Consider the following 26,773-nt stretch of genomic DNA (forward strand, 5'->3'; position numbering starts at 1 on the left):
TTGGGAGTTTATTCCAGAGTAGCGTCAGTCTCTGGGAGACATAACTGTACCTACAGCATGTTTTATTTAAGTCACAGGCTAGGTTGAAATCTCTGGAGCAAATGACTCTTGTCCCATTTGATTTGTGGGCATGCAGCATTTCTATTAGGGCAGGGTCAGAGACTGCTCTGTATGCCCGGTTGTCTCTCAGCAGCCTGTAAGGCACAGAGTACAGTGACAGGGCTTTCAGTTTTTTCATGCAAGTCACATTTTGGAGTCCCTGAATTCTCTTGGTCAGGAACTTTTGTGGTGTCTCCAGCTGCTGCAGGTGTATGGTGAGGTACATGCAAAAGGGAACATTGTGCTCAACTAGTAGTCTGATGATGGTGGAGTACAGAGGAGTTATAACATCCTTGGTCTTGGATGTGGTGCCCTTACATTTTAAGGTGTGCAACACAAAAGGCTTTCCTTACCACAGTGGACACACGGTGATCTAAATTTAAACTGCTATCAACTTATATTCCCAAGTAACACCACTGAGTTTGAGTTTAGAGGGGCGCTGCCTATATTGTAATTTACATGGGCCACCTCTTTACCAAAGGGGACAATGACCCACTTTTTTTGCATTTAGTTTTAGACTATGGCTTTGGGACCAATCATTTGTCAGTGTTAACCCCTTCTGTAATATTCTAATATATTTACGGGACTCAATGAATGCTCCCAGTTTGCAGGCATCTACTTTTGCCTGGACTTCTGAGAACTAGAGTTCAAATAGTAGAACCTCCAGCACAGAAGCATGTGGTACCCCACTAGTAACTGCTCTACTTGTGAGATGGAACTTTGACAGCATGAGGTCTGTTTGTGAGCCAGTTGGCTACCCTTTTAATGACATATGGGTTAATCCCCAGTGTTTTTTTTTTTTTTATTTCTCCAAGTCTGTTGGGTTTCTAATATCATGATGGGTATAGACCCCATTCCTAAGTCAAAGTATGATTAAAGTTAATGAAATTAGTATTGTTTCAATCATTGATGTTAGACAGAAGTAATCTTTAGAGCACCTGCAATGTGCCCAATAATGACTTTTGCAATTCGCTCAGAGTTACATGTATTGGTAACATATCTAAATATGATTGTAGATTCTTTTTTATAAGACCAATTGCTCCTACTACTTTCCTACTACTACTGGAACTGTCTGTGTATCTTTCTTCCACATTGCTCTTGTTTCCGTCTGCAAATTCTGATATTTTATTACTTTGTGTCTCTGTATGCAAGACACTGTAGTCACTGGGTGTAGTGATTTCAATGATCAGTGCTACCCGTCCTCTTTTCATGGACCACTATATCTGGTTTTCTCACATCTATCTTTTGAACTGTTGTTAATGGGTGATCCCATGCAATTTAGACTTCATCATTTTCTATGATGCTTTGTGGCTCATATTTCCAGTATCTTTCAACTACTTTAGTATTATAACGTTTGCACAATCCCCAGTGCAACAGTCTTGCCACATTATTATGCCTTTCAGTATACAGTCCTTCTGCCATTAGTATGTCACAACCAGCAACAAGATGTTCAACTATTTCCAATTCTGTTTTACAAAACCTGCATTTGTCTGTTTCTCTCACGTGTTCAATGGACTTTGTAAATCAATGTGAATATAGTCCGCTATCTTGGGCTGTCAATATAAACTTTTCATCCTTTGGTTTGAATTTGCCTCTCCTTAACTATTTCTGCATTTGATTCTGATCAACATGAGGTTGTTCCAAGAGTTTTCTATATGCAAGATGCCCAGAATTTCCAGACAAAAGATATATGAAAAGATTAAGAGAGAAATTAGAGGAAAGAAAAATACTTTCGCAAGAAAAACTGTCAGAAGCTTCAAGTAAAAATTTGAGTTCATTAATACAACTGATCAATGAAAAACACTGTATAGACCAAGAAACCTTGTGCCATTTGGAAAAAGCAGCAATTGAGGAAGTGTGAAAATTTAAAGAATAAAATTTAGAGATGCTTGAAGGGTATAAACAAATATGGACATGGGCTAGAGATATCTGATATGGTGCAATATTTATGCAAACAAGAAAGTCAAATTTATCAACTCAAAAAACACAGCCCCAAATATATTTGAAGAGTAATACAGGCAAACACATCCAGATGTGGAATTTTTCACACACAAAAAAAATAAGATCAGAAAGAGGAAATGTAGAACAAAAGATTCGTCAAGTAGAATTTAAAAATAGGAGCTGAAGTTATGGAATATTTGTGAAGTGGTGGACTCAGTGTGGAAAGTCTAACACAGGTTATATCACAGCATGATGGAACAACTTAAGGAAAAACAAGAGGAGGGGGATATATCTGAAGAAAAAATATGGACATGGGAAAGAAAGAGATTTAATATGGTGCAATATTTATGCAAAGGAGAAAGCAAAACTAATTAATGCAAAAAGAGCAGCACCAAAGGTATTTGAAGAGAAATACAGACAAAGACCAAAAAGAGCAGCACCAAATATATTTCAAGAAAAATATAGACAAAGACATCCAGATATGGAAAATTTTACAATACAAAAATAAGAAAACAAAGAGGAAAAGTAGAAAACAGGATTACTAATGGAAAAGTTAAAGAAATAGAAACTGAGGTTATGGATTACCTGCAAAGTGAAGGACTTAGTGTAGAAAATTTAACTCAGATAACAGCACAACAGGATTGGGCAATAGACACCCAAATTATGGAGAAACCAGTGGAGCAGGAAGCATATAATCAGTTGACATATGACGGTACTTTGGTGCCTCCCATAGGAAAGCATTACAAATGGTCAATTGGAGCAACACAACAAGGGAAAGAACAGGAAAACTGTGACAACTCTCAAACAGTCAATGTTGTGGAGTGATAGGCCAGTGAATTCCCAGAGGAAAGAGCAACAGATAGCACAGGGAAAAACTAAAGAGAACATGGCACAGGAAGAAGTTCTGAAACTTTCTATAGAATGCCTTCAGGAAATGAAGAACAAAGAATGTGCCTGCAGTGTAGAAGAAAATAATCTAAGAGAAGAGTTGCTTGATTTAATAGAGATGGATATATGTATCAAGATCAGTGAAAGAAATAGACTGCAGAAGGTCAATAAAACCCAAAAAGGTAGAAGTTTGATAAAACAAATGAACACAGTAATTAGGATTGTCCATAGAGATTCGTGTGTTATTACAGAAGTAAAAATTATACATTACTGTGCACCCAAATTAATAAAAAATATGTCCTACCACAAGAATGCAGGGTAGTAAGTGAAAGGACAGGGAGAAATCGAAAGCCATCATGGAAGTATTGAACAGAGAAAACTATAAAACATTTAAGACAAGAAGTGTCATTGTTATAAAAGTATAGAGAGGGAACAGATCAACAAAAATACTCAGAAAGATAGATGTGATAAAAGCAATGCTCAGTATTATAACAGATCAGAATTTGTTGTCTGCTATCACAAATAATAAACTAAAAATATCAGCACAGGCAGAAAAACATAGAAGATACACAGATAAATATAAAGGAAAAGTAGAAAATAAGCAATGTATTGATGACCCAAAAAAGTTTTATAGAGAATTTGGAAACAAGGTAAAAAGAACTGAAAGACCACCAAAAAAAAGATGAACTAGATACATCTATAAAGATCCTGTGGAACATAACAAAGATGTGAAATGGATAGAAGAAGTAAAAGAAAGAATAAGAAGTTCAAATATACAAGATATGAAATGGGATGAAGTAACGGCCAGAGAGATTGAAACAAAGTTAGGAAAAGCCTCTAACTGGAAAACCGTAGGTCCAGATGTAGTATCTAACTTCTGGCTAAAAGTATTAACATCTTTGCACAAGATTTAGTCATAAGTAAAAACTATTTATATGCACACCCCAAACAGGCACCAGTCTAACAACAGGAAAAACAATTCTTGTACTTGAGTGAACCTGCAAGCTATCCTAAAAACTATAGACCAATAACTTCCTTCCAACAATGTATAAATTATGCACTGGAACTGATGCCAATACAGTTTATAGCCATTTAGAAGAAAACTCAATTATTGCAATAGAACAAAAGGATAATAAAAGAAAGTCATATGGAACAAAGGATTATTTGTTCTTAAATAAAGCCATAGTGGAGAACTGTAAAAAGGGTAAGAATCTAACTATGGCATGGATAGACTTCAAAAAAGCATTTGACAGTATCCCTCATTTGTGGATAAAAGAGTGCTTAAAAATGTATAAGATACACCCTGCACTGATCAATTACATTACAGCGACCATGGAACAGTGATAAACCACTATGCAGTTAAACCATCCAAAGGGGGATATTCCAGGGTGACTCTCTGTCACCACTGCTCCTTTGCCTTGCCCTTAACCCATTAAATTGCTAACAGATTAGGTCACAGTTATAATTTTGCTCCCAGAAAACAGCAAAGTGTAAAAACTTCTAATCTTTTTTTTGTTGATGATTTAAAATTTTGTAGCTCATCAGATGAGGAACTGAAAACAGAACTGCAAGTAGTCAAAACTTTTTCAGAGGATATAAGAATGTCATTTGGTCTTGATAAATGTGCAAAAGCAACCTTTAAAGCAGGAAAGCTTCAGCACCAAGAAAACATCAGTTTGGGACAAGAATGTGATATAAAAGAACTTGAGCAAGAGGGAATGTATAAATATTTGGAAATTGATGAAGGATCAACAATAATACATGAACAGATGTGAATAACAGTAAGACTTAAATTAATCCTGAAAACAACATTGACATCTAGGAACAAAGTTCAAGCTATAAACCAGTTTGCTGTGTTCGTGTCCCAACTTACAGTTTTGGAGTAACTAACCCGCCCTAAAAGGTGTTGGATAGATTAGACAGGAAAAAAAGAAGGATGCTTCATGCTCATCAAGTGATTTATAAAAATCAATGCATACCTAGATTATATATTTCCCATTCTGAAGGAGGTATAGGCCTCTTGGAAACTGTTTACATGTATAGATCTGCAATTGTGGGGCTGCATACATATCTGCTGACCTCACAAGACCCAAACATAGTGAAAATTTTGAAACATGAGGAGAATAAAGCTAAGGTGACTTCCTGTTTAGTCTAGCAGTAGCATATTGGCATCGATTGGGAATGGAAATCAAACCAGAAGTAAATAAATATCAGGTAGCAACAGAATGTGCCAAAAAAACAAAAGAAAAAATATAAGGTGAAAAATCAGATGAGAAGGCAAAAAATGTGGAAAAAGCATAAATACAGTTGCAAGTATAGAAAATAATAATCCCCAGCTGGGAGAGTTTCTTGATGATACCTGAGTGGGAGATGGCATTGAAAGCCTTGGCTAAGTCAAGATAAGCAGTATGTACTGCTTTGCCTTCATCCAGGGCTTTGGTGACATTTAAAAAAAAAGTCCATCAGGTTTAGTAAGCACAATCTACCCTTAACAAAACCAGACTGGTTTAGGTCAAACATTTGAAAGTTGCCTATGTCCTTGTTGATAAGGTCCACTATGACTCCTTCCATGGCCTTGCAGATAAGGCTGGCTAGGCTTATGGGTCTATAGTTCTCAGCGTCAGTTTATAGACCCCCTTTAGTGCAAGGGGATTACAGTTGCTGTTCTCCACTCTGCTGGAACAAAGCCAGTGCCTAGGCTATGGTTAAAGAGACTGCCAAGTAGATCTGGTAGGTCATGTTTTAGGTTGTTTAGTAAGCCACCTGTGATGTTATCTGATACTACAAAGGACATGATTTTGGCCTTGGAGAGCACATATATGATCTGATCATTGGAGATACTGGGGAGAGGATGGGTGTCAGCTATGCTTTGGGGTATGGCTGGGTGGGACAGGGAGGTGAAGTTTGGCCAAATCTGTCAGCAAACAGGTTGACAATTTTCTCAGGGACAATATGAGTGGTACCATCCACTATGAGTTCAGCACATAGCTGGGTATTCCCTTTTGGAACTTGGATGTAGCTAAAGAATGCTTTTTGATTGTCTTTAGCTAGTGAAGCTAATTTAGCCACATAACCAGCATTAGATGACTTTACCAGATATCTGCTTTCCTTGTTCATGCTGTGGAGGGTATTCTTTCTCTGCTGACTAATTTCCATCTTTTTCCTAGATATAAGTTTCTTCCTTTTGCTATATAACCTGTTTATATTCGAGGTCTACCAGGGTGGCTTGTTTTTATGGGAGGAATTGGTTTTGATCCTGTCACGTACAGCAGAGTCAATACAGTTGCCTAAGTGGTCATATGGGGTGTTTTGTACTCCTCCCCATAGGAGTCATTGTTGGCTGCATGAAACTTTTCAAACCATTACTTAGTAGGCTATAGTTTGTTTTGTAGAAGTTTCTCATTTGTATTGCTCCTGTGGGGGTGTCAGGTTGATTGTTACTTCAAATGAGACAGATTTATGGTCTGACATTACTAGGGAGGGCAGAACACAAGGGACAGTGCAGTGACCCTCTATATTGGTGAATACTAAGTCCAGAACATTTGAGCCCCTTGCAGGAGTGCAGACTAGCTGTTTCAAAGCATTTGTATTAACAAAGCCCAGGACCCTCAGGGAGATCAAGCTTGTGCTTGTGTACATCACCCACTCTATAGAAGGATAGCTGAAATCTCCCATGACCAAGGTGTTTGGCTATACAGTGAGTGACTCAAACAAGTGCAGGTAGGTGTTGTGCTTCTCATGATTCATGGTGGGGGACCAGTAGCTAGCAATGATGTGGTTGGCTGTTTTACCTACAGTCATTTGGACCTGGAGTAGCTCAAGACAGTCATACTATTTAACCAGTTTTGAGGTGTACTTGAATTTAATGAAGATGGTTTCACCTCCACCTTTGGTTCTTTCATGCTTGTTTTGAGGTCTGAATTTGTAGAAGACACTGTAGCATTGTATGGCTAGGGTGATCTATGTGGCCTTAAAGCAGGTCTCATTGACTGCACAGATGTCAGCATCTTCCAGGTGAGAAGAACTTACAGGGAGTACAGTTTCCTGTTTAGACTCCTTACATTAAGTAGCATAACCTTGACTTTGTCTGTACTGGATTTTTTTATGTCAAAATGTTTGTTGGTTTGGTATTGCCTAAAAAAGCACTATATGGGAGGCAAGCATATTTCCCAGTATTTGAAAGCCTAGATGAGACAGGAATAGACCATCTCTGTCAAAGTAGTGTGGTTTGTCAACAATGTCTTCTAGGCTGACAGATACTGGACCCCCTTGGATTGACACTAGAAGCTAAGCCAATTAATGATGTCAATCATTTTTGTTTATATTGTGGCATCATCCTGGGTGAAGGTAGAATACTGCTAATGCCTAAGGACATACTTGCCTGGGACACATAATCCTAAGAGTTTAGTCATGTCTCTCTTCATATACTCCTGGGAGGTAAGTCTCAAGTCATCCACTCCAATATGTACTATGACAGAGTCATAAAGGTAATTGTTGTTGAATGACATGAGTGCGTGTGTGGTTTGATGGATCCTGACACCTGACAGGCAGCTAACCATGACCTTCTCCTTGTCCAGCCTGGTGAAGGGATATCTGTGTGTCCAACTATTGAAACTCCTATGACTAGGGTATTTGGTTTTGAAGTGTTCTGCCTTAGGGACTTATTCACTGAGATACTGGTTTGTGTGTTGTTATGTGCAGTAGATTTTGGTCATGCTCTAGTATATGTAAGTTGCTTGCGCTTGGAAGGTCTCTCATCTTTTGGTAGGCTTTTAGTGCATACCTCTGCGTATGTGGGTTTATGTGTCATGACTTTATCTTGTGTAAGTGGGGAGGTGTGTGTGCTGACAACCTGTTTGATGTTTTGATTATTGTTACATGAGAGGATTGATTCCATTTTCATAGTATAGTTACATCTCTCACATACTGTATTTGTTTGCTTACTTACATCTCTCACATACTGTATTTGTTTGCTTAGTTACATCTCTCACATAGTGTATTTGTTTGCTGTAGGAGCAAATGTTTGTCAGTATACATGAGGCAATTAGTACATTGCCTCAGGATGCCCATGTCAATAAGGTTGGTTGGAGAAATGTTGGGAAACTTACTGTCCATTGTAACAGGTTAAACCATGAGTACTGTTAGGGTGTGGGCAAGTTAGATAACCTTTTGCTCTAGGGTTAGCAAGGGGACTTATTCTATTGAGGCTTCAGGATTAAAATGTGTGGCAGTGTTGCTCAATATTCAGCTCAGTTGCCCACAGTGCAGAAGCAAAGTCTGGGAGGGTTCCACTGACTTTTCTCTAGGAAAAAGTTGTATCTAGGCATTTGCATCTATACAGGGCACAGCTAACCCCCATTGCACAGTGTGCAACTACATGCAAATGTGAAGCCTAAATACAAGTGAATTTAAACAGTTTTAACACAAAGTACCAACAGAAAAACCTCACACAAAGCATTATACCTGCAATCCCCAACTCAGATGGCATTATTCTTGCAATCCACACCTCAGATGGGTCCTGAGCTATACACTTCTGCCACAATGGTGCAAGGAGGCCCTCTTAATGTGAGATGGATGGTTTTACTGCTCAAGAAATAACAGTCTAGATTCACGAAGTCTGAATCTAGCCTATGCTATTTAAGGCAAGTAGCAATGATAAAAAATGCAGAATGAATCAGTCACAAAAGCAAAAAACAGTAAAATTAAGCTGCAGTTCAATTAAATACAGTCCACAAAGTGCAATACAGGTTTAAATTATACTTATTTTCAGAAGATTCCAGTGGATGTCTTTGATTTCTCTTCAATTGCACTCCAGACCTCTGGCTAAGAATGCGAACTTTGAGCAGCTCTAGTAAAGTGAGCACAAACCTGTGCAAATGAGAGGTTTAAATATAAGTGAATTTAAACAGTTTTAACACAAGCTACCAATAGGAAATCCTCACACAGAGCCTTATTCCAGCAATTCCCAATTCTTCTTGTGACTTCTGCCATGAGGGTGCAGGGAGAACCGTTCAATGTAACATGGCTGATTTTAGTGCTCAAGTGATACCAAACAATCTGGATTCAGCAAGTAGTAATGAATTTAAAGTGCTGAACGAAGAAGGTACATCAGCAAAAAACACTAAAAATGAAGCAGCAGTTCAATAAAATATAGTTCACAGAGTGCAATACAGGCTTAAATGATTCTTATTTTTAGAAGATTTCAGTGAATACCTGGGATTTCTCTTCTGATGCCACATGTTTTAATCACAAAGCCTCAGTAGAATATGTCCCGTTGCTAAGAATGCCAAACTCTGAGCAGTTCCAGGAAACTGAGCACAAACTCGCACAAACACGATGCTTAAATACCAGCAAACTTAAAACAGTTTTAGTACAAACTAACAAGTGATACCAAACAATCAAGATTCAGCAAGTCTGAATCTAGCCTATGCTATGTAAGGCAGAAGTAGCAATGAATAAAAAGTATTGAATGAGGAAGTCACATCAGCAAAAAACAGTAACAATGAAACAGCAGTTCAATAAAATAAAATTCACAAAGTATAATACAGGCTTAAATTATTCTTATTTTAGATGATTTCAGTGGATGCCTTGGATTTATCTTTGGATGCACTCCAGACCTCCATCAAAGATTTTATTTTTAAATAAATGGCAACCAATCTGGATTTAATACTGAACCTGCAGTTTTTTAAGGGCTGGTTTTAAAGGGACAACCTCATTGAGTCCAGGGTATCTATGTGCTGTTAATTGCACTATCCATTTGGCTTCCTCTAGTTCTGTATCATTTACTATATCTCCCCCCATGTCCTTTTCTCATATTCCATATGGCTATGAATTTAAAGTGATATCCCTCATTGACAGAGATATGCCTAAACAAGGCAGTATGCTCATTTTGCATCCTTATGGCCAATAAGTGATTCAAAATCCTAGTCTTAAACATACAATTTATCTTGCCCACATAATAGCATGTACATACTTGACATGTGGCAAGATAAACCACATGCATGGTTCTGCAGTTTGCTTTTGCTCCAAAATGATACACCTTACTAGTGACTGGATGTGTGAAACTACTATCCTTACTTATACTACTACAAGCTCTGCATGCCCCACAGGATCTAGTAGCCATCCTGGCCACCACCTGTTGAGATTCTTTCATCCCTTCATGGCTCAATATGTCCTTCAAATTCTTGTTCCTCCTGAAACCAAATTTGGGTTGGTCCCCCACCACCTTCCTGAGTTTCTCATCTGTCAACAGTATTTTCCAATTATGCCTGACAATATCACAAACCCCATGGATATTATTACTATATGAGAACATGAGTCTTAATGTATAATTATCATCTGATCTCCTAATGTCACCTGCTTCATTGTCCCTATTCTGCTTTAGCCATGATTGTAATTTACCCCTCCCACTAAATTCTCTGTGATGCCGAGTAATATCCATTACTCTCCTACTATTATATCCTCTATTCTCAAAGTATCCTACCATTTTTGACATCTCTACCTCACAATCATTGTCCTTGGTGCATAACCTGGAAATTCTCCCATTTGCCCAGTGACAATGTTATCAAAGGTGAACCTTGGATGCATACTACCTTGTGTAAGAAGGCTGATTTTCCAGAACTCTTTCCTATAGATTGTAGTTTTGAACCCTGACTCATCCTGCATAAGTCTCACATCTAAGAAATCTATCATGGTTTCTGAAAAAATGACAGAAAACCTCAGGAAGGTGGTAGTTGATTCCAAGTAAGTTACAAACCTCCTCAATTCACCTACTTCCCCTCCCCATAACAGGAAAATATCATCCACAAAGCACCTATATAGGCATATCTTATCTCTCCATATATTCTGTGCCCCTAATACATAGTGCCTCTCCCAGAAGAACAGCACCAAATTTGCATAAGTATTCACACAGGGGGTGCCCATGGTGACCCCCTGTACTTGCCTATACAAATTCCCTACACATGTAAAAATGTTATGTTTTAACACTATGGTTAATAACCTCTTTGTAACTTTCAACATCACCCCTTCTACTAATTGTAGATCACTCACTAGGCTTGTTACAGCCTGCACCCCATAGTTATTGATGATCACTGTAAATAAATTATTGATATCAAGTGTCACCATGGTGTACTTCTTCCTTCTGTCTACTTTTATGTACTCTTTTAGAGAGTTTAGGAAATGCCCTGTATCCTTCAACACCTCATCTACTGATGTCAATCAAGGCTGCATAGTGCATTCTAGCCATATTGAAATGTTTTCTGTGGCCCACCCCCTCCCAGAAACAATGGGTCTGGGTGGAGGGTTGTACTGATCTATATGTACCTTGGGCAAGGCTTTAAACACTAAGGTTATAGGATTCTCTACCCATAGAAGATCGATTAGCTCTTTATCTATCAAGCCATCTACTTCCATCGGTTTTAATTGATCCCTAATCTCTCTAATAAAGTTATTCAAGCCAATGTAGGACATATGAACAAAAGTACATGTATCCAAAAGTAGTTCCAATAACTTGTCATGATAATTTTTTTTATTCATGATGACCACTCATCCGCCTGTTTAATTACTATGTGCGGATTGTGCTGTAAATCTTTCATGGCCCTTCTCTGTCCTGTACTCAAGTTGTAAAAATTTCTATTGTTGGCACTCTGCAGATATGTTTGTAATTCTTGCGCACAGACCTTAATAAAGGTCTGTATTGTAGAATTAAATATTGGGACAAACACACTTGGTTGCCTCAACCTAAGAACCCGTGATTGGGTGCCATTACCAAACATTTCCTTTAACATAATATTCCTACCAAACATCAAAATATCCATAATGACATCACTCAAACTACTTTTTTGACTAGGGATAAAAGTTACTCCCTTATTTAATACATATAGTTCATCTCCTGAAATAGCACACTGAGACAAATTAAAAACAATATCATCACTAGTCAATGCGATATTCTCCTTTTCTTCATGTCTCTGCTGTCACTGTTCATGCATTTCCACTCACCTTTCTTTTTTACCAGAGCCAATAACTGGGCAAAAAAACACCCATTACTTTTGTCAATGTGCAGAGCCTTAGATCTGGCCTCCAAGTTCATATCGGTATTACTAACAATGTCATTAGAGCTCGTATCCATCAACATAGGTTCTGAAACACCCACCATGATCAAACCCTCTCCCAAAGCTCCCTGGGTCTCTTTGACCACATTCATTCTTTGCTGCATTTCTGTTCTATTCCTTAGAGTGTTGTCATCATCCTCATTAAAGCCCTACTCAATAGGCTCTGCTGTTTGCTTCAGTGATTGGCCCAGCATCAACATCTTATGCCCTCTCTCACTGGAGTTTTTATCTGATGAAGTGCACAGCCCAAAAGTGCTTAGCCTGTTGATTTATGCTGGCATGTTTTATTATTTTTATAACTTTATCATGCATTAAATATTTGTTCAGTGTTGGTGGTTGTACTTTTAAAGTTGGTGGCTATTGAGTTGCCTGCCCCTACTATATATCTAATTTTGGACACTCATCCAAGTCCCATCTCATTAGGTCATTTTAGAGTTGCCACCTATCCATTTTTTTCAGACTATCCAGAAATCAAACCAATTGTCCGGTAGTCCAGAAAACACTGTACAAACTTTCATATTCTCCTTCAAAAAAGAAACAGACTATCCGAGTTTGTTAAATCGGCAAATTTACTATGCTTTTTTACAGACAAGTATAGTAAATTGGCAGAAAAGAGGCATCAGGAACTGAACAAAGATGGTGTTCCCCATTGACTGATGTCATGATTACATCACAAAATGGGAGGAATGTGGGCAGGAGAGGGGTAGAAATCGGTAAGGTTACAGACAGTGTGAAGGGTGTGACTTTGGTCTGGTTCTAGCCATAGTGAAAGGTAGCAACCCTAGCTCATGCTATTGAGTATGGAGAGATCAGTTAGGGAGGTCCACAACTTAGTCTCCTAAACTGGAATTATCTTCTGTTTCCTCCCTTCCTATTTACTAAAAAAATGCACTTTATTAATCTGCTTTTACTGTATCTGTTCTTCTTTCTACTTTATTACTTTATTTTGCTTTTTGGTGCTTGTTCTTAAAGTGTTCAATTGCATCTATTCTGCTGCATTTATTACTGCTTGTTAGTAGCCTGATTACATTGTAACTGTTATTCTAAGACTCTTAGTTTTGATTTAAGCACTTGACTTCATACTTGTTACCTTATATAAGGAAGGTTTGCAGTATACACTCTTGTGGCAGGAGAGGTAGTTACATTCATCTAACTCAGAAATTGCTGGTTGAAGGCTCATTGTGTCTGTTATTCTAAAAATGTCTTAGTTCTGGTTTAACCACTTGGGTTTAAGGCCAGTTATTTTACATTAAGAAGATTTGTGGTCAACAGTCTTGTGGGAGGAGAGGATTGCCTCTGCCCTGCTGAGCTGGGAATTGCTGGAGAAGGCTTATTGTGAGTGTTATTCCAAGTGGCTTTGTTCTGATTTAAGCACTTGGGCTCCAAACCAGTTATTTTACATTAGAAAGGTTTGGTCTACACAGTTTACCAGAACTGCTCAGAGTTTGGAATTCTTAGCCAATTTGTCTTGCCCACGTAATAGAATGTACACACTTGACATGTGGCAAGATAAACCACATGCATGGTTCTGCAGTTTGCTTTTGCTCCAAAATGATACACCTTACTAGTGACCAGATGTGTGACACTACTATCCTTACTTATACTACTACAAGCTTTGCATGCACCACAGGATCTAGTACCCATCCTGGCCACAGTCTGTTGGGATTCTCTCATCCCTTCATGGCTCAATATGTCCTTCAAATTCTTGTTCCTCCTGAAACCAAATTTCTCATCTGTCAACATATTGAGCCATGAGGAGATGAGAGAATCCCAACAGACGGTGGCCAGGATGGGTACTAGATGGGTTCTAGATCCTGTGGGGCATGCAGAGCTTGTAGTAGTATAAGTAAGGATGGTAGTTTCACACATCCAGTCATTAGTAAGGTGTATCATTCTGGAGCAAAAGCAAACTGCAGAATCATGCATGGGATTTATCTTGCCACATGTCAAGTATGTACATGCTATTACATGGGCAAGACTAATTGTATGTTTAAGACTAGGATTTTGAATCACTTATCGGCCATAAGGACACAAAATGAGCATAATGCCTTGTTTAGGCATATCTCTGCCAATAAGGGACATCATTTTAAATTCATGGCCATATGGAATATGAGAAAAGCACATGGGGGGAGATATAGTAAATGATACAGAACTAGATGAAGCCAAATGGATAGTGCATTTAACAGCACATAGATACCCTGGACTCAATGAGGTTGTCCCTTTAAAACTGCCCCTTAAAAAAATGGCAGGTTCAGTATTAAATTCTGACTGGTTGCCATTTATTTAAAAACAAAATCTTTGTTGGAGTTTTTATCTGATGAAGGGCACAGCCCGAAAGTGCTTATCCTGTTGATTTATGCTGGTGTGTTCTATCGCTTTTATTGTTTTATTATACATTAAATATTTGTTCTTAGTGTTGGTGGCTGCTATCTTTTTTCTTTTTACATGATTTGGTGGTGAGCAGCTACATCTTCAGTGAGGTTTATTATATTTTGTTTCTGGACTTTAAAAGTACAACAGTTGGGCAAGTGGGTGGGAAAAATCAAATGCAGGCACAGATCAGCAATAGTCAGGCAGAGTACAGCAACCAAGCCAAACAAGCACTCCAGCTAAATAAAGATGCCTCCAAATATTGTTAGTTAAATGAGGAATGCTATCTCTCAGCTCCTCCCACTAATTATCTGGATGTTATTCACTGTCTGCAAAGGATTTCTAATGTTTCTAACTGAACCTAGCCAAGACCTCTTAAAACTACAAAGGAGCAAAAAAACGTAAAACGGAACAAATGCAATATAAGAAAAAAATAAAAAATAGAAGTAACCAAACCTTAAATGAAAATCTTCAATTGAAAATCAAATGCAGACAGAGATCAGCAATAGTCAGGCTGAGAACAGCAATCAGGCCAAAGACGCACTCCAAGTGGTATGTTAATGAAATGTTGTATATGGAGAGAAGCATATAAATTTGCAGTTAAATATTTGATAAGAATATGAAATGTCATGACTGTATAAATTGACCTACAGCTGTAATTGATCCCATGATACTATGCAAAACCATCAGTCTATGACCAGGAAAACTATCTCAACACCTCACATAGGAACTCATACTTTATTACATCCAGAAGTTTAAGAAGTGTTATATTAACCATTTCACAGTACTGCCTTTAGTCTGCCTTTACTCTGTATTCCCATAGTGTATCAGATTTCAACACATTTGTTAGAAAGTAACTGGACCTCTACAGATTGCATTAAAATCATCTGCTATAGCTATAAGAAGTTAAACAGCATTCTCCATCACTTATCATTGTTAAGCTATGCTAACCTCTGCTTAAATGTCATGGACATAAAGTGAAGCCTTTTCCAGGGGCCATTTCTGGTTTTGTGTGTTGTGTGTGAATCTATTTTTGAACAGAATAAATTAATGAAAAAGGGGTAGATTTGAAGTGGTGAAAATGGGGCTGGCAAGCAGAGAGTAGGACACAGAGAAAGCAATGCTGGAATTTGCAGGAGGATGTTGGGAGAGCATCTTAGCTATCCACTTCACTACATAAATGTACAATTGTACACACAATTTCATGACTTTGCAGAGTCACCATATTAGTAGTGGGTGACAACAACAGAATCTAGTCCTCAGCCTTAGAACTGTCATCACTATTTCCTGCAACAAGTCCCTGGGTCAGTGCCAGATACAGCATTATCTTTACAATTTGATGCAGGACTTTTTCAACCTTTTTAATAAGTGCACAGAGGCCCCTCTCCATGATATGCTCCACCAGCCCTGTCAGCTCCTGCCAGGTGACAAAATCACCACCTCCACTGGTACTTCTCTTGAAGGGTACCACTGCACCAGCAGTGATACCCTATGGAAGACTATTACTGCACCAGCAGCCAGGCAGAGCTAGCAGACACAGGTTGAGCAGGTAGGACAGGTGTTGTGGAGGCAACGCTGACAGGTTGTGACCCTGAGGTGCTGGTTGTCTGTGCTGCCATCTTTGGAGGTGTGGTGGGCTGAACTACAGTGGCTGGTGTACCTTTCTGTGTTGTTGGTCTTTTATTTTTCAACAGCATAGCATGCAGACACCAGAATGTTAATAAATTTTAAAATTAATAAAAAAAGAGTGAGTGAGAAATATGGTGGGGAAGACAAGAAAAGAGATAATTAGATACATGACATGTCACATTGATTTATTTTTTCAATGAACCTTGCTTGGTAACACATATACAATTATGATAATTTACTATTGCACACATTTGCCAAATCCAGAGATGATGGGAAGGTATTAATGTGCTATAAAATAAAAAATTCTCACTGCTACGATATAACAAAGAACAACCTTTTTCTCTTTGATAGATAGAAAATATGCATTAAAATGCAATAATTGCAATTGCCCTATATAAAATGTTCTGGACATATTATTGTTGTGAATATTTTAGAAATACTTATTCTGTAATAATAATAAGTAATTACTGCTTCTGGGTACTGAACCCACACACAATATTTAATTTTGTGTTCTGATTTCCTAATGCAAGCAGGAAGAGTTATTGTGAAAGTGATGAATGATTGAGATCAAGGTTGAAGTATGCCTGCTCAAGATGCTAGTGATTGAGGGAATGAAAATACATTTCTGGCTTGAATTTAGACATAAGTTATACTTATCCCATGCCTGTCTGAGGTGAGTTAATCTTTCCTGGTATGCCTTATGATATGCAGCTAGTCCTCTGTAACTGTACAGTACAAAAAATATGAAAGCATAACAATATGGGCATTGGCTGGCTAGATCATTAATACCATACCATAGAAAGGCTATGGATCAGTATACTTACACAACCAATGGGTATACCCAGTTCTAAATTCACACTCATATCAGCTTAGGAGGTCCTGCATGGGTATTGTAAGGTCATTATAGTGGTAACAACATTGTTCCCCAGTGAGTGGAATTCTAGTTGCATTGGAAGCAACCTTTGTTAAGCTACCTCAAGCCTCAGCCTTATACTGCGATCTGTTACAATCCTGCTATAGTAGCCTACAGATGTAGTGCTTTACAAAGAGTGCCACAAATATCCTTTACTCGTCAACACCCCACATTCATGCTCTAAATTTAGCACTATTCTCTCCATTGCTAGCCATAGATCCACGGTGGTGGTACTGCGGTAGCATTGTTGTCTCACAGTAAGACGCTGACCGGTTTGACTCTCAGCTAGAGTGTCTTCTGTGTGGAGACATGTGTGAATGGGCGTACCTTCGTTGAAGGTTGTGCGTTAGGGCTGGCAACTCAGCACGTAAAAATCAACTGCCAATCATTAGCAGACCAGAGTTCCACTGTGGCGACCCCTAACCGGGAAAAGCCAAAAGACACAATGACAACAACAACTCTCCATTGCTAGCCATGTCTACAAAAATCGAGCTAACAAGTTATGTCTGAGTTGACACTTATTTCAGATTTTGCATGTAACTGATTGCACACAAAGGTGCACGGCCTTTCCATAGACTTGCCAAATGCATTTGCAAAATTAAAAGCAGATGGATTCCTTGGCTAACACATTGGCACTACATACATCACCCAGCACTAAAGGTGTAACACGGCAATGAGCTTTGCCATGTGTAATTCTTAACCTATTGACACCAGGTGAAATGTTCAAGAATGGAATGTTTAATGGCATGGCTTTTGGTCCTTGCAGTTTTAAAGGAGACAGAGGATGAAGTGTGACATATTGTGATGCTGGGGCTTACACAATGTTAAAATATTGTTGTACCAGCTGGGAATCAAACGCATGAGATAAAGCATGCAAAAATAGATATTTACCTTACTATACTGCAAAAGACTACCAAATAAAACAGGAAATGATGGAACTGTTTTATTTGGTAAGTTTCGTCATTTTGTGTTTTATTTGGTAAGTTCCTCCTTTCCTGTTTTATTTGGAAAGCTCCATTGTTTCCTGCTTTATTTGTTTTTTTTTGTTTGTTTGTTTTATTACCATCACATCGGAGTTTAGTTTATTGTTGCTGTACTTAGGTTATTCATTGACATTGCCAAAAGAGAGCTATCTTTTAAGCATGGTGATTATAAATATACTAATTTCAGAATGAATGGATATACACTTAAGAGAAGCCTGTACATGTGTTACTTTAATTAGTTATGGGAATGCATTCCTATGTAAAAGGCAGTATTTCTGTTTATAAATATATTTCAGATGGATGCAGTCACATGACATGAACATTATTGAATGGGGAATGTTACATGCATACTTTACAAGACAAAACTGTCCTAAACACATTATTTAGGATAAGTGATGAGTCATGATGATTATAACAAAAGTATTGTGCCCATCATACATATGCAAGTGAAATTTAAATTAAATAGCATTGTTGTCATGTTTAAGAAATTGTACACACATTAGTTTGAGGGTATATGTTCACCATTGATGATATATGCTAAATAGAAAAGTTTATTTATGTAAGCATTATTGATACATTCCTTGCAATAAACATGTTTAACATTATCAGTTTTCTTTAGTTTTACAGTCCTAATCAAAATGTTGTGAGAAATGGGATTTTGCCACCCTTTGTAAAAGTATCTTTAGGCTGGATTCAAACCATTCATTACCTCTGTTCTTCATCTAAAGTCATTGCATTTATACCTTGTACTACAGAGAAAGTTACATGAGTGGTGAATTTTCTTCACAGAGTACTAGCCAGAGTGCTGATGGTCATGCAATGCCACCAGGTGTTTTTGCACACCATAAAGCATCCCATAGTATTTTTTTCACTTTTTCTTTAAGCCATGAACCATGTTTCTGTCTGCCAAGCATACAGAAAATACAAAAGCCTTTAGAGGAACAATAAATAAAACATAAAAGCAATTGAAAGAAGAAGGAACTTGGAATGGAGACTTAATTCAGGCATAGGTTATACCTAGCACTGATCAGAGTAAGAATTAATTACAGTGACATATTCATCCCTCTCACATCTGCTTGACACAACAGTGCTTTAATTCTGGGCACACATTATTAGGACTGTATGAACTGGCAAATAATGTTAAGGGTGACATGCAGCAGCTCAGATGTTGTTATCAAGACTAAGGATAGCTGATTTTCAGACAGCAACACAGTGATATCACAAAATGTGCTTACATATGTATGCAGATCCCCCTCTTTAAAATTATCACTTCACTGGATCTGAACTGGACATCAGCTTTTTATTTTTTCTAAATTTACAGCACATACACCTTATGCCACAGAGATAGCTATGTGAGAGGTGGAATTTCTCCAGTTTGTGCTATCCAGATGGTTGATGAATGCACAATTTCACGAGGTGTGACTGTGTTGAGCCTATATTTCACTGAAAACCAACTTTAGTGAACAGGCCTCATCGAACATTCACATCAGCAAACGTGCTGCCCAGGGCAGTGAGTTACTTGGCCAACATACTGTCACACACACTGCAGTATATCAAACTCAACAAGGTGAGGGTGCTATGTACCCTATATCCCCTAGTTATATATACTAACTCCAAGATGTGAGTATTTGATGAATGGCAATTTGTTAATTTCTGTCTGATTCCGAATCCAACATTGCTGTTCGCTGAAGTTAGTTTTCGACAAACTAATATAGACCTGTTTGTGCTACCTAAGGCATCCTAAACTACATTTTTCTCTTTTTTCCTTACATACCGAACTATTTTTATGTACTGCCAAATGCAGTGTGAATACAAATTAAAATGTAAAAAATATAAAAACATTGCATATTGTGAATAATTGCAATGTGATCTTTAAATATAATTTGAACAATGTAGCTCGTGACTTATGTCAGTCAATTTACTTCATTTCACCTTGTGCCACAGATTTTGACATCTGTCAGCTACATTTTCTGAAGTAAATATTTCCCATCGTGATGAGTGACGTGCACTAATGCCAGGCATATTTGCACTACATAAGGCAGCCTGAACAAAATGTTTTCACTTTTTTCCTTTGACAGTGAACCATGCTTGCACTCTGCTGAATGGAGAGCAAATAGAAAAGGCATTAGAAAAACATATATGATAGAGAAAAAAGCTGACAATAAATGAAATGCAATTGATGGGTATATGTAGCAATGACCAGAGCAAGAAGTGCATTCAAGTGACACATTTTTCTTTCTCACACCTCTTTGCAATATCAGAAATGCACTTTGTGGAACACACTATCAGACTTGAAGTTAATGACAAATATTGGTAAACTGGACATGCAACAGCACAAATGTTGTTAGAAAATATGATAAAATGCGATTTTTAAACAACACAGTGGTATCACAAAATGTAATTAAATATCTGTTCAGACCACCTTCTGTAAAAGTGTCAGTTAAGTGGATATGAACCATGCATCAGCTATTCTTTTTCTCTAAGATCACTGAGAAAGTTACCCAACAGGTGTATTTTCTACACTGAATAGTATTGAGTGCTGATGGCCGCACAACATTGCCAGACTGGTTTGCACCTAAACTAAATTTTTCACTTTTTTTCTTAAGCTGTGAAAGTTCATTTCAGGCTGCCAAGTGGTGTGCAAATGCAGAAAGAAAAGTTTTCAGAAGCATTCAACAAAATTTTTGTATAATAATTTGAAGGAACTTGAAATGAATCACAGTGTATATCTAGCAATGAGCAGAGGTACTACTGCATTGCTCTTATGCATTAAGCCATCTCAAATCTCCTTGCCACATCAGTACTATCATGTATGTCTCACAATATTGAGACTTTAGCTGATGCCACAGGGATGAAGAAAGGCCCAGGGAGAAGCAGAAATGTCATTTTTCACATAGCAAGCAAAATTAATACTGACTTCATTTTAAATGACTTATCTGTTTGCCACTTTTCATCACCACTGACCTCACTTGAATTTCCTACCTCAACACACTCATACACCAACTAGTGTTATGATTTATTATAACCTCTGTAAGTAAAATGATGTGTGAACCAGTTTCAAACTTGCATCACCTGTATTGTTGCTCTATGTTCAATACATGTACACTTTACGTCACAGAAATATTTGTGTGACAGCTTGAATTTCTTTACTCAGTATAGTCCTGCTTGCTGAGGAAGGTCCAACAATGCCAATCTCAATTGAACTATTTATGACAGCCCAAATAAAATGTGTCAGTTTTACCTTGGGCTGTGAAGAGCAATTCAATGCTACTGACCACTGTCAGTCAAAAGAGCAAAATGCCAAATGGTGGTCGAAAAAATTTTAAAGAAGTATTTAAATACATATTTCTGGTGTTTAATCGAGTCTATATCAATTTGTTGAATGCAATTGCAGTGAACAGTGGATCATTGACACTAATTCAGCGAAAATTGTTTCAGCGATTCATTGAATTTACCAAGGGCAAGTAAATACTTGCCCTACAGCACAATGGACAAACATCTATGCAAATGAAACCCACCCAAGTGGGGGTCTTTGCCCTCCACAACCCCTTAATACACCCCCCTAACTGTGTATATATATATATTTTTTTCTTTAATGTGCTAGGGCATGCGCATGCAGTTGTGTATCTCCTTATACCATGTTTACCTTCCCTAGACTTAGTGCAGATTTTGGTATTCAGGAATACTGATGATTTAACAGCTCATCTGTATACACACAGTGCTCACAGGGCTGAATCTGTACTATATAAAGGTAATCATGTAGCTAATGCACTTGTATTGTGGTGAGACTGTTTGGATCCAGAGACCTCATACTGCTAAATAAACACAACTTTTGGAGAATTATCTACTTTCTGCACTGCTTTACTGTCAAGGTATGTTGCTATTTCTTATATAATGCTTTTAATGTAACATTAAGGGTGAATTGCAATGGCTGCTACAAACCATTTATGCATCTTACTGATGTTTCTTCATCCTTAACTTCTGGCATAGCCCAGGTATATCAATTATGTCTGCATTACAAAGTTTACTACATAATGCTACCTGACCTATATTGTGTAGGTTGTATTTTATTTTCACAGTTATTCCAGATCAGTGTAGCGTAGCTTTTTAGGAAGGTTGGACATTTTTACATGTGTTAGCACAAAGAAATATGTTCAGTTTATGATATCTACTTGGTTACCCTCCACAGGAGTAGAAATTGCACTTATAATAGTTTTCTTACAGTTCCACTGCTACATTGTGAATTGCTATTGTTAATACTACTATGTATTACATAGTTACAAAACCTGTGTTCTCTGCATTACAAAACTATTATATATTGTTGTTGATATTTTATTTAGAATATTTTTAGGGGGGGTTGTCCTAGCTTGTTTGTAGTCTTAGGGAGCAATATCTTTTAAATTGTTGTATGTATGTGATAGATACATATATTCATACATAACTGAGTTCACAGCCATCCTGTCTGTGTATTACATATTTAATTAGGTTTACTATCAAAAGCATGAAAATCACTTATGAGAACGGTGATTTCCACAACAAATAATGTTCACTCATTCATATTAAGTAGATTGTATGGTCGACGCAACAATGTCAACAAATTTTGTTGACCATAGTTTCTAAACCCCCCATTCACAGCAATGCTGTAAATCCTTGCTATGTGTATGTTCTTCTGAATGGTCGTACACATGAACGTCAGCATTCTCACTGTCGCTCCTACTATAGTTGAGGAGGTGGCTATCGGACATGTCAACGTCAACCTTTTGACTGTAAATCATTTAATTATATGTTTATTTTCTGTTTCATGTCATACAGGGATATGGCACCCAAGAGGTAATTTGTACTCCTCAAGCTAGCATACACTGATGCAGAAAGTGAGGTCATTATCCAGGTCTTTTGCCATTATGAAGGCTTTCTGTTAGGAAAAGGCAGAGGTGACCAATCTGCCCAAAAGACACTATTCAATGACATCAATGCTGACAGAGGGCATGGGAGAAGTTACTCACAGCTACAACACTGGCAAGTGATATGATAACCTCTGCCTGTCATATGGTGGTTGCAGTTGCAGGTGATCCTGCTACCAAAGTGTTACTAACTAAAACAGAGGAGTTACTATCTGCTGTCAGGGATACAGATAGCTTGGCAGAAGGTTAACTTAGGATTATTGATGTTGGTGCTGATGAGGACAACAGACCCAGAGAGTCTCAAGAAAAACTTCCAGGTATGCAAAATACAAGTGTTACTGTCCCATCTTTATTTACATAGCTCACAGATGTCTGACATGTGAAGAGCTAGCAATAAATGTGAGTCAGACATCACAGTAATAGAGTAACTGTTCAGGACCTGTTTGTATGAGAACAGTTTTAATCTGCACATGTGAATGGGATTGTTCTCTTTTTATTGTTTCATTTGCAAGTTGGTACTTATCAACCTTCTTTCTTTTCCCTTCCTCACAATTATGTACATTTGGATTGCAGGCTGCAAGCCCACTTGCACATGATAAGCACACATCTGATTATTGTTATTACTGTATAAAAGGTAGATTCAGGTCTAAATGACAATATAATTTATGTTGCTTTATCATCTATTAGAGTTTAGCATACCTTTATTATAAGAAAAATATGTGATCAAGTTTATTCTCTACTTCCCTGATTATTATGATTATTCATTTGCTATCATAGGTGATCCTAACAATAGAACTGTGGAACTCCTACCTCCTAATGTCAGAGTATTAATACCCTAGATGATGATGCTAGGGATGAAGAAGCATAGTCTGGGCATGCAGAGGGCCTGTCTGGTCAATTATATCATCATTTGCAGTACTATACCAAGAAACAAGACTGAAGTACCTAATACTTCCACTGTTGTACTAGTGGTTGTCGATCTGATATCCCCTGCCCTTATTATCAGACACAGTCAGTATGCCTATGCATACCCATGACATGGAGACCTCTAATATAGAACAGGTTGAGGGCAACACAGTTGATTATGGTAGTGTGGTTACTCTGACTGCAGAGCTGGTTGCTTCTTTGCATAGCCATCATGAGAGCAAAGTCCCACACTGGAGTGATAGTAATGGTGCTTGGAGGAAGCCTGCCGTCTACCTTCCTCCTGATGCTGGTGTGTTATTAAGTGCTGCCAGATATATGTGCAGGGCTGTAGCGCAGGCACAAGTATGTTCCACCAGGGCATCAGAAGAGATTGTTTGAATACTAAACATCATGCATTCAGATGTGTGAGATTCCCTGAACCCTGTGGGCGACTAATTGGACAGGATGAATGACACACCTGATTGGACAATTTCTACAATGCAATGGAAAATCTTCTGGGGGTGACTAGCCATTCACGTGGCCAGAGAGCTACTGCATCATCTGATGCTAGCAGAAATGGCTATGCAAGATCCCTGTCCCTCAGTGACACTATTTTCACTGCTTTATCTGTGATCGCGTTGTCCATACCCAGACATGGTAGGTCATGGGGTCATGGTCCTGGATGTGGTCATTAGGAGACCACCTCCAGCAAACTTCTCTCATGTTTAGGTAGCACCCTGTCTTCTAGCTAGGACTGTGGAAGTAGCAGTGCAACTCCTGGCAAAGGTGATTCTTGTGGTGGGGGATGACAATGTTGAACTCACTACTCTACCATGCATGGCTCGCACCTGTCCAAGATGTAATGAAGTAGTGCTAGCACAGTGCTTGATTGTGTTCATACACACAACACACACACACGCACACACACACACACACAGACACACACACACACACACACACACACACACACACACACACACACACACACACACACACACACACACACATACACACACTGAAAAAAATCACTTGTCCATTCTACCTCAACTCATGCAAGCTATCTAAACAGCACTGCAGAGTGATATACATCTGTTGTTACTAGTCCTGAGCACTGTACACTTTGATAGGAACATGTGTTTCTTACATGCACCCACTCACTTTTTTGGCATCAGCCTTTCCCTCCTACCACCCACCCCGCCAACCCACCACCCTGTTCAAATGATGATAACTGTGCCCTGCCCTTTGCACATGTCTTTGTGACTTAGGGCTGTATATATCTATAGTAAAATTAACTATCGCAAACCTTCCAGAGTATCCAACGGCAACACAACACAACGAGGTTCCACAATGGTAGAAAATAAACTGCAGGATACACCACGAGTAGTCCAACTTTGGATGTAAATCAGCTTTATTGAAAAAAACAAAAGATGTATATATCTCTGATGCACACAGTGGATAGCTAATGCTTGCCTACTCACAAGTTTGCATGTGTCAGTATGTATTGCAGATAAAAAGGTTGTGATTTCTTGGTCCTAATCTTTTGTGAATGGTTGCTTATATAATTGTTGAACCTCATTGTATTTCAGTTAGTATTGTACGCAAAGCAGTGGATGTAGTAGGTACTTCAGTCTTGCTTCTTGGTATAGTTGTGCAAATGAGGGTATAATTGACCAGTTCAATGTTTTATAGATGGTGGCCAATTAAAATGCTTGATGCACAATATTTTTATAATACATACATGTATACTGCAAAAATCTGACATACATGATATCACTGATATAAACATAAATATATGCTTCAAACAAATGTTGTACTTAGGGGCATATGCATATTTCAGTTTGAGAATACTCAGTTATATGCAGTTATGTTTTTCCTTATGGGATCCACACTTATCTTGTCATTATTGCAGTCAACAATTGTATCCATGAGGGTTAGGCCTGTCTGATACTATCAGAACACAAGCCATTGCATGGTTAAGTAAGGGTAGTAGAGTCTGACAGGCATCTGTTTTCCTGTATTTATGTGGGTGGAATCTTAGGCTTTGACCTAGGTAGTGATAGTTGTACTGTCCTTTGCCTCTTAGCCAAAGCCAGGGCATACTGTGCACACCACCACCTGCCTCCATCATCTGCAGCTGGTACTTCTCCTTGAGACTTCTCAGCTGTATGTGTTATTGCTGCTGGCCTTGCCTGTGGTGCTTGAAATTGTGGTCCTGACCCGTGCTGTCCTTGGTGAAGCTGTTTCCTGAGTATTATATTGTGTAACATGGCACAAACTGTCATTATTTCAGCAGAGTTGCTTGGGTCTTACTACAGTGCATCTCCTGATGTGTCTAGACACTTGCACCTTGATTTAAGCACCCCAAACACACATTGTATGATATTCCTAGTTTGAGTGTGGGCCCCATTGTATCCCTGCTTAGTGGGATTGTGTGGGTTTCTCATGGGTGCAATGAGCCAGGGCACATGTGCATAAATTGCATTGAAATGCTACACCTCTTGCCCTATAAACTTTTTAAATGAATCCAAATCACATTTCAAAATTCTCCCTGGTGTAGTCTAGTGTGCCTCATAATTTTTTCTTGAAGCTCCCTAACTGAACACACTCCCCATCCCTATCTATTGTGACTGATTTTGCAGAAAACTCCTGATGCTGCCTGTCATAGGCATACATCCTAACTGTCTAGATGTTTGCATAATTTACAGAGTTTCACCTCATAGTTTTGTTCTGTTCCTCAAATAATGCGTGGTTTTCTTGCAGACCACTGAGGACTGCAGTTATACATGACAGACATTTGAGTTTCAGACTTTATATTCTTCAGTAAACTCATACAAATGTGAAACATGTTATGCTAGTGACTTTAAACACTTATAAAATGAGTAATTACAATCCATACATGATTGTGGGTCTTTGTTCTCCCATTATTTTTGGCTTTGTCTGGCTTTTTTGTGCTACGTGGTTGACCTATATGCTGGTGGATGCCCTATCCCTCTCCTTTGTAACGCATGACATGTTGCGGTCCTTGGTTATTGT

The sequence above is a fragment of the Protopterus annectens genome, chromosome 3.part0, assembly GCF_019279795.1.
Source record: "Protopterus annectens isolate FY-2018-M chromosome 3.part0, PAN1.0, whole genome shotgun sequence".
NCBI classification, from domain to species: Eukaryota; Metazoa; Chordata; order Ceratodontiformes; family Protopteridae; genus Protopterus; species Protopterus annectens.